At 36.4% G+C, this 10,023-nt stretch overlaps 1 pseudogene; it reads right to left on the reverse strand.

Annotated features, from left to right (window-relative positions):
* Window positions 1-6,691: 6,691 nt before the first annotated feature.
* LOC149166724 (pentatricopeptide repeat-containing protein At2g13600 pseudogene) lies at window positions 6,692-9,477 on the reverse strand (annotated as a pseudogene).
* Window positions 9,478-10,023: the final 546 nt, after the last annotated feature.

Consider the following 10,023-nt stretch of genomic DNA (forward strand, 5'->3'; position numbering starts at 1 on the left):
TCTATCACAAATTCTAAATAGTTCTAATCTTGAAATCCCAAAAAATAATATGAATAACTGTGGAAGTATCCAATCACTTATATCTGCATTGTCAATAGTAGGTTATTTAGTTCTCATGTGAATAGAATATGAGTAAGTGTGGAAGTATCCAATCACTTATATTTGCATTGTCAATAGCAGGTTATTTAGTTCTCGTGTAAATTCTTGATAACCCGTCTCTTGATATTGGATTTGGTTGGTATTTTCCTATAAATGGCCATGCCAAATTTCTTTGTGAACGTGTAATGGATTGATGAGAAGGTAATGCAAATTTTAATTTAAAAAAGCCTCATCTTTTTTTATAAAATTAAATATTGGTTAATATTCATAACCATTATATTTATTGTATTTATGAAATACATATTTGAATTTAATTAATAATCCTATCTAAACTTAATACTGGTTATAAATTAATTTTATACATGTTTATTATTTATTTATGTACATTTAATGTTGTGAGAAATATATTGAAAAAAAAATTATAAAAAAAAGATGGGTAATCACAAATATAACCACTTAACTACATGTATTATATATATATATATATATATATATATATATATATATATATATATATATATATTATATTAATCTAAATATTATTCTTAGGAAAATACCCATCATAATCAACTATTGAGGGGAATCAAACCTCTCAAGGTAAAAATCCTTTCTGTAGTTTTTCACTAAAAAGAGGTTGTTATTTTGAGATATTTGATATGCATGGTAGACCTAGAATTAAGTTGAATCTTATACAAGAAAAACCATATAAATGAAATGGTTAGTAAATTCCAATATAAATCAAACTATGATAAGCATAAAAAAAAACTTCATAATACATGTCACCTTATTAAAATTTTAAAAGTCATATCTTTAGTTTAAAATATTATTATTATGAATTATAAAAAAGATTGATATATAAATTAAACATATTTACTTATAAAAAAATATTTAACGATAATTTTAATCATGGGGATTCACCTCTACTTTTTCATCGAGATTTTAATTTATAAAGAATATTTGCTACAGTATCATCCCTAAGTACCATAGATTATGAATAATACATGGATAAAAACCCATAAATTATTTCATATGACATTTTTTTATATGCCATATTTCTAATTCATTAATTTAATTAAAAGGGAAAGAATGAAATAACTACTTAGGTGATAAATCTCCCAAAAAAACCATAAACTATTTCATATGATACTTATTTATATGACATTATTTTAATTGATTAATTTAATAAAAATAGAAAAAATAACATAACTACTTAAAAGACAAATCTCAAATTTTGATTTTTGAATATTGTTTATAATCTTCTATAATATTTGATGGAGGTAAAATATCTTTCATCCACCTTGTATTTATTGGTAATTAAATTCAAATTTTAAAAATCTTATTCCAAAATAATAATACATCATAATTAATAAATTTGAACTTCTTCTATTTTTAAGAAATCAAAGTTTAAAATAAATTCAGTCTAATTTTTTCCTTATATGAAACATCATCTACATTATATATACATATAAAATATGTAACTAAATTTATTAATATACTTATATTAAGACATTACAAATCATTAATAATTTTTATTTTATTTCACCCACTTTTCAGGTTGGTATTTCTTTTGGGATACTAAAATTGTATTAACTGGAGGCCTAGAAAATTAACTTTAGATAGTTTGGACAAATATATAGAATAATTAGAAAAATGTAAAGAAGAGAGAAACAATTTTTCAAATAAAATTAAAAAAACAATGGATGATAAATTTAAACTAGATTTAGGCATATATAATATAATAATAGGGTTGTAGACTCAGCAAAAAAAATTAAAGTTATATTACCAGAAATAGAGAATCAATGCAAAGGAAAGAAAGAAGCAACCGAAAAGAATATGTTGAAATAATCATAATCATAGGTATACTATTATAGAAGAAAAACGAATTAAAAATTTGGCATTCTATTATTAGTCCCTGCCATCTGGCATTCGGCAGGGACTATAGTAATCGTTCGCGACAGATATAGCATTAGTTCTTAGTCGCTGCCCGGTGTTATTCGGTGATTATCATAAGGTTTGCAAATGCCCTGTGCGGGGATGTGCCGAGATAACCTAAGTTTCATTTCCACCTGAGGCTTTGCCATCTTATTTGGCCTCTTCCCGAGGCGGAAGAGGCTCGAGCATAGCTTAAATTGCTTTTACGCCCGGTGCATTATCGCTAACCGTCAACGGTCTCGTTTTAATGTTAACATTAATTTGATTCGTATTATCTGCAGGGGTATGCTAAGGTTTGGTGTTCCCTGTTACAAGGTTGTGCATGTATGCTGTTGTTGAGGTGCCAATGGTTGAAGTTGGCAGCTGGTGCATGCCATGGTTCAACAGCTGTTAGTATAAGGTGGTTCCAAGGTACAGGATCTGAATATGATGCTGGTAGCTCTGGATCCGTATAACCTGAACCTGGTCCTGTCGCTGCGGTGGATATTGAATCAAAACCAATGCTCTCTTTGCTCCCTTCGCCTCAAGGCTTTTGGTTGCAGAAAAAATTATTGGTTGTGCAGCGATTTTTAATACAGAGAGGTGATAAATTGCCAAACTCTATTTCTCCCCAAGTACTTAAAGATTTCCATAAATATAATTAAATTGAAAACAATTAACAGTACTGTTTTGATGGATGAATACAGATTTGCCGATTTAACAAGTACATAGCTCATTTTGTTCATACAGCGTGAACCTAGGTGGGCAGCGGGCCGGGGCATACCGATGCGTACACAGGGAAGGAAAGAGGAGAAGGTGGAGCCTGACGCTAGGGTTTCGTGGCCTTCATGGCCTCTAGACTTGTCGTAGGTGGCACTCCAGGCTTTATGCTCCAGGATGACATACATAGAAATCCGACTAAACAGGGAGGAGAGGATGCCGAAAACTGCAAACGCCACAGACAGACACGGTTAAGGAACCAGATTCCGCTGAAGAAGGAAAGAGAAATGAGTTACACCAAGGGTCAATCCGAACAGAAGCAGCTCCTGACCCTTACAGAACGCCCTTTACTTTCAGACATATTGACAGGGCCTAGAGATGATCACAATGGGGGTTCCTGAGCGGCTGTGCATATGGAGTTCATTCCTGGAACACCCATATATCTCTTTGCTGAATGTTCCTGCTAAAACAGGTAGGAAATTACTAGTACAGTGCACAGGCAATTGATGCAAATATGCAAAAGGGGTTTTGGACAGGGGTTTCTACAGGATGTAATCATATGGCATTGACTATCCAGAGTAGCAAGGGCACTTCAATACATGGTAACACTATTTCCCTTCTCCCTGTTATTTTAGTTGGAATGCCAGAAGCACCTTTTCCTATGGATATGGAACTAGGCGAAAGGATTTGATATTCAACTGGAACAACGACAACAGACGGGTCTAAGCTGGAAGAACAAGACAAACTGACACAGGTTGGGACTGGGCAAGCAACACTCCCCTCAGCTTATAAATTAGTAGCCTGTCCTGAAGTTATCTGCACCATCTGTTAGGCCATCGCCTAAGCTGATTTGATGGGGGTTAAGGTAATTCAGGCGATATCCTCAACATCTGTTGGGCCATCAGCTAAGCTGATTTGATGGGGGTTAAGGTAATTCAGGCCATATCCTCAACATCTGTTGGGCCATCACCTAAGCTGATTTGATGGGGGTTAAGGTGATTCAGGCAATATCCTCAACATCTGTTGGGCCATCACCTAAGCTGATTTGATGGGGGTTAAGGTAATTTAGGCCATTTGTACATGTCTTGTGTACACATTTCATTCCAGTTGACATTATGCATGCAGCGTCCGCTACGTGTAAGGTAATTTTGTTGTTATATAATAAGCTTATAGATGATTTCGTGGTTACTTCGCGTCGGCTTGTTATTTCGCTTCGGGTCCACTACACTAGTTTATTTCAGGTACTGTTTATGTTTTCGCTCTGCTACATTGTATTTGTATTCAAATTACCTCTTTTGTATTATCCTTCATGTAATGTATGCATTTTTATAATAATAGATTGTTGCTGATATCTAGACTCATATATTTGCATAAAATACAGAGTAGTGATATATTATCCAGTGATCATAGAATATGCTAGCATGCCACAGGAAGATTTACCGTTTTGGGATCCTTCGACATTGATTTACCCTGCCCTTCTCAGAAATAGCTTTAGGAGCTTGCCTTCGTCTTTGTGTGCCATTGCCATGTATAGCTTCGATCTCAGCATCTTTGTGTTCATTACAAAGGAAGGGTGGTCTATAGACTGAGTGTTTGATTGATCTCCTTATTATTTCTCAAACCTCTATTTGCATAGAGAAATGAAAGCATTTTGGGTTTAACTGTAAAGGTAGCAGCCCTGAAGATGGCCCGACCGTTATTTTAGACTTGTAGGGTTTCTGATTGATTCTTGTATAACAGAAATAAACAGTTAGAATGTTTGATTATCGTTTCACCATTTCGTTGATTATTATGTGAGATTGCGCTTCAATATCTTTGGTAGGTTCTTGAATTTTTGGTCATTCTATACTATCTAGTTGAGGTTTTATCATTTTCTTCTTTGAATTTAATTTTAAGCATTAGCTTGCTTAACAATCCATTATGGAATGTTTTTGCTGCTTTTATGTGAGGCTAGGGCACTCCTTTACATAGTTTGCTGCCTCCCATGCTTCTACTATAAAATTAGCAGAGCAGTCAAAAATCAACGCAACAAATAACAGGATCAGCCATTCATAATTTAGCTCCATGAACTATAACATGCATTGGCATTTCCCAGACATCCGTGCACAGGTTTTATATTCATCCATAGAAATAGCAGCAACGCAAGTTTGTATCTTAAATGATAATATTTTCATGTATGGGAACCTCCATTGGCAATAGAGTTGGCCTTCTCCTGTCTTCAACAAACTCTAATTTAAGTCTGTGATGAGGCAGACTCTAAACCAGCCCTCAAATGCCATGAAATAGGCCTCGACCTACTCTCCTTTAGCTGTGGTTTGCTTCAGCTTCCAACATTAGCCTTCTTGATGGACATATCTAGACTCAGCTCCTTCTAGAACAGACTTTCCTATCTGTAGTCATCCTTCAAGGCCTGTGGCTCTCCATGAGCAGAACTCAGTTCTCTAGGGCTCTTGTACTCCACACAAGAAGTCCTTCTCTAGTTTGTGTCTAGGCCTCTCCTTTTGGCCTCTATTTATACCTTTCTCTAGGGGTTTCTTAGACAAAACCCTAGATCCTTTAAGGTTTTGTCACTTACCCTTAGAATAAACAATTATTTTCTTTTAGGTTCTAAACTCACATCTCTGGGTTCAAAACCCCACTTTGATGCTATATACATGTGCAAACTTTGCAAATTTGGTGTCTAAAGGTTTGAATTTACATTTAAGTGTGTGTGTGTGTGAACAGAGTACCTTGTGCGTTGGTTTCTTGGACGAGTTCTTGTAAAATAAACCACTGTAACAATGCTGCAGCAACCCGTCTATCTTTACCAGAGTTAGCCATTTTCTCGTTAGAGATTAGTCAGCATCCTCATATTGAAAATTCATGGGTTCGAATACTAAAGATTATTTATATCTATAGTCATAGAGACACGATACATTTTGTTAGCAAGAGGGAATTCTTCTTGTCACAACCAGTGTTAATGAAAACAGCCAAATCAGATTCTGATTTGGAATTTCCCTTAGAACCAGGGTCATACTGGTGCGCCCTCCTACCTGAGTAACTGAAAATATGCAATAAAATAGGAGAGAAAGGCCTTTGCAAAGTTTGCATATGCATATAGCATCAAAGGCCTTTTTCTCCTATTTTATTGCATATTTTCAGTTACTTAGGGATGACGGCGCACCAGTATGACCCTGGTTCTGAGGGAAATTCCAAATCAGAACTGATGGCCAAACTGGTTGATCCAGCTAGTTTGGGATGGAACTTGCCTATCAGTCCAGATCACTCTCTCTCTCTCACACACGTACATTATATATATATATATATATATATATATATATATATATATATATATATATATATATATATATATATATATATATATATATATAGATGTGCATATCTATGTATTTTTTACCAGGCTAGTTTTCCAGCTGGTTCTGGTCCAGTCCCAGTCTGGGCATTAGCCAGTTCCAGTTCTGGTTCTGACCATATTGGTCACAAGAGGCTTGTAAATGCCAAATACAACATCGCGGAAGCAATAGAATCATATCAACTCCTGAATCCCTTCCACCAAGTCAACATGAACTATGATATATAGTTCCAAATTTCACAAATGAATTCCAAAAGAATTTGCACTTAACATTGAAATGATAAAATCAAATGAAATGCCAATATCTCGCCCGACAATTGGAGACAGCAAACAATTGCTAAATGCAATCTCCAAAAGTGCCAACATTTTGTCTATTAGAATCAATGACTCGAGGGAATGCTAATAGAAAATGGTGCATGGATCAAAACCTAGAACACAGATCAACCTGTGAATGATGTCTAAAACTGGAATGAACAAAATAATTGCATAACAGTTTCTGATTATGTCACTGCAAGCATTACAGCTCTTGACCATTGTCTAAGGTTGTATGATGATATTCACATCCCCAATGGCAAGCATCTTACCAATGGTGTAACATTGTATGTAATTCTAGTGTTCTTCTATATCATTTAATATAAAGTTTGTTTGAGGCAAATACCCAGCTTCTTTCATCTGCCCAGCTAACTTTTGCAACATGGCATAGATCTCTTGTATTTGTGGGTGTGATCTATCTCCTACAGGAAAAACGTGTACCCTGCTCTTTACCTCAATCCAACTGCATCCAGGTTCCTTCTTTATACCTCTGTCTTTCATTGCTTTCCTCAACTTTGGCAGGCAGCAAGTAAGGCTCCCCAAATAGTAACATTAGGTTTAAATGGCATTTTTTTTATAAAATCATATCCCTCATCCAAACAACCAGCACGGCCAAGGAGATCAAGCATATAGGCGTAATGCCCTGTTCTTGGTGGGATACACTGATCTCGAGTAATGGAATTGAAATAATGCCAACCTTCATTCACTAGACCTAAATGGCTACAAGCAGTCAGAACAGCCAAGAAGGTTACATCGTGAGGCTTCAAGCCCGATTGCTTCGTTTCTTCAAAGAGTTGGAGAAACCACATCCGTTTCGCTCATTATCTTGTATACAAGGAGCGCATTGTCGAGGCTTCCACACTTAGAATACATGTCAGTGAGGCCATTAGCCAGTTCCAGTTCCGGTTCTGACCATATTGGTCACAAGAGGCTTGTAAATGCCAAATACAGCATCGCGGAAGCAATAGAATCATATCAACTCCTGAATCCCTTCCACCAAGTCAACATAAACTATGATATATAGTTCCAAATTTCACAAATGAATTCCAAAATAATTTGCACTTAACATTGAAATGATAAAATCAAATGAAATGCCAATATCTCGCCCGACAATTGGAGACAGCAAACAATTGCTAAATGCACTCTCCAAAAGTGCCAGAATTTTGTCTATTAGAATCAATGACTCGAGGGAATGCTAATAGAAAACGGTGCATGGATCAAAACCTAGAACACAGATCAACCTGTGAATGATGTCTAAGACTGGAATGACCAAAATAATTGCATAACAGTTTCTGATTATGTCACTGCAAGCATTACAGCTCTTGACCATTTTCTAAGGTTGTATGGTGATATTCACATCCCCAATGGCAAGCATCTTACCAATGGTGTAACATTGTATGTAATTCTAGTGTTCTTCTATATCATTTAATATAAAGTTTGTTTGAGGCAAATACCCAACTTCTTTCATCTGCCCAGCTAACTTTTGCAACATGGCATAGATCTCTTGTATTTGTGGGTGTGATCTATCTCCTACAGGGAAAACGTGTACCCTGCTCTTTACCTCAATCTAACTGCATCCAGGTTCCTTCTTTATACCTCTTTCTTTCATTGCTTTCCTCAACTTTAACATGTCCCCCCACTTACCAGCTGTAGCATAAATATTTGACAACATGACATAATTTCCAACATTTTGTGGATCTAACTCAAAAAGGTGTTCTGCTGCAACTTTTCCTAGCTCCATATTGCCATGGGCTTGGTAGGCACCAAGTAAGGCTCCCCAAACAATAACATTAGGTTTAAATGGCATTTTTTTTATAAAATCATATGCCTCATCCAAACAACCAGCACGGCCAAGGAGATCAACCATACAGGCGTAATGCCCTGTTCTTGGTGGGATACACTGATCTTGAGTCATGGTATTGAAATAATGCCAACCTTCATTCACTAGACCTGAATGGCTGCAAGCAGTCAGAACAGCCAAGAAGGTGAGATCGTCAGGCTTCAAGCCCGATTGATTCATTTCTTCAAAGAGTTGGAGAAACCACATCCCTTTCGCTCATTATCTTGTATACAAGGAGCGCATTGTCGAGGCTTCCACACTTAGAATACATGTCAGTTAGGCCATTCCCTAAAACTAAATGCAACTTAAACCCATTTATAACCATATGGGCATGGATCTGCTTGCCTTGCTATATGTCCCCTACGCCAGCACATGCCTTTAAGGCAGTACGAAATGTGACCTTGTTGGGCTTGATGCCAAACCAAGGCATTCTACAAAAGAGTTCCATGGCTTCCTTACAATTCCCTTGCTCCACATAACCTACAATAATGGAAATCCAGGACACTAAATCTCTAAGAGACATTTCATCAAATACTCGACGTGCATCCTTGATACATTTGCATTTTGCATACATGTCAACAAGAGCAGTCATGAGAACAACATTAAACCCAAACGCACTTTTGATAGTATAGGCATGGACTTGCTTCCCAAGTTCTAGTGCTACTAAGCTAGCACACACCTTGAGAACACTTCCAAGAGAAAACTCATCCGGTGTCATGTTTGTCTCTCCCATTTGCCCAAAAAGACTTATAACCTCCTCATCCATGCCACGACGAGAGTATTCTGCAAGCAGAACATTCCATGAGACGAAATTTCGTTTGGGCATTTTGTCAAACACTTGGCGTGCATCCTCCAGATTGCCAGACTTCGCATAAAAAATGATAAGTTTTGTGCTCAGAAAAACGTCTGGTTCAAATTCATCTTGGATCATGCGAGCATGCAATCCCTTTCCCTCTGAAACCTTTTTCTCATAAATGCAGTCCTGCAATAGGCAACAATAGTTATAGGAATCTGTCCAACTCCCTCTTTGATTACCAGTAGACAAAACATTCAAAGTTTCATTCATTGGCAGTTCTTCAAGCAGTGTGTTATCATATTCCTGAATGCCACTTTCATCATGGCCACCTCCCAGTTCTTTGCTAAAAAATTTCAATGTCTTGGGTTGTAATTTAAAGCCATTATTGTCAGTTGTGCTTGCAGAGGGATTACTTTGTTGATGCAGTAGCTTAGCGAAATAAGTCATTTTCTTTTGTCTTAAATGCCAGCATAAGAAAGAGAAACAATATACCTGTAACAATTTGGTGTGGCTTGATCCATTGCATCAAAAGCTTCCAACCAGTGTCAAATTTGATGGTACTACTGACATTACATTGCTTTTAGTTTGTTTGATTTGCCTTTCCAAGTTATGTGGCATTGCATTTACTTGCATAATTAGCAAAAACAAGGGCATTGGGTTGATATAGATTGATCAATGGATTTACAGTGACTGATCCTAACGTACAACAGGGACTGCAGGTACTTTTTTTATCTTGGCAGTCATATTTTGAACTTCATCCCAAAGGTGCACACAATCACTTCGTGTTCTATATTCATTTTCATTGTTCAACTTGCTATTATGATTCTGTGGTTGTTTTGCATTTCATCAATGGATTTACGTTCTTCTTTATCTTGGCAGTCATATTTTGAACTTCAGTATCAAACCTGTGCAGTGGATGCTACCTGACATAAGCAGTCTCCGCAGCTTAGCAAACATTTGCAGTCCCAAAGGTGCACACAATCACTTCGTGTT

This window comes from Pinus tabuliformis, chromosome 5_1 (assembly GCF_031772625.1).
Source record: "Pinus tabuliformis cultivar Carrire ecotype Pingquan chromosome 5_1, CPIR1, whole genome shotgun sequence".
In the NCBI taxonomy this organism is placed as follows: Eukaryota; Viridiplantae; Streptophyta; class Pinopsida; order Pinales; family Pinaceae; genus Pinus; species Pinus tabuliformis.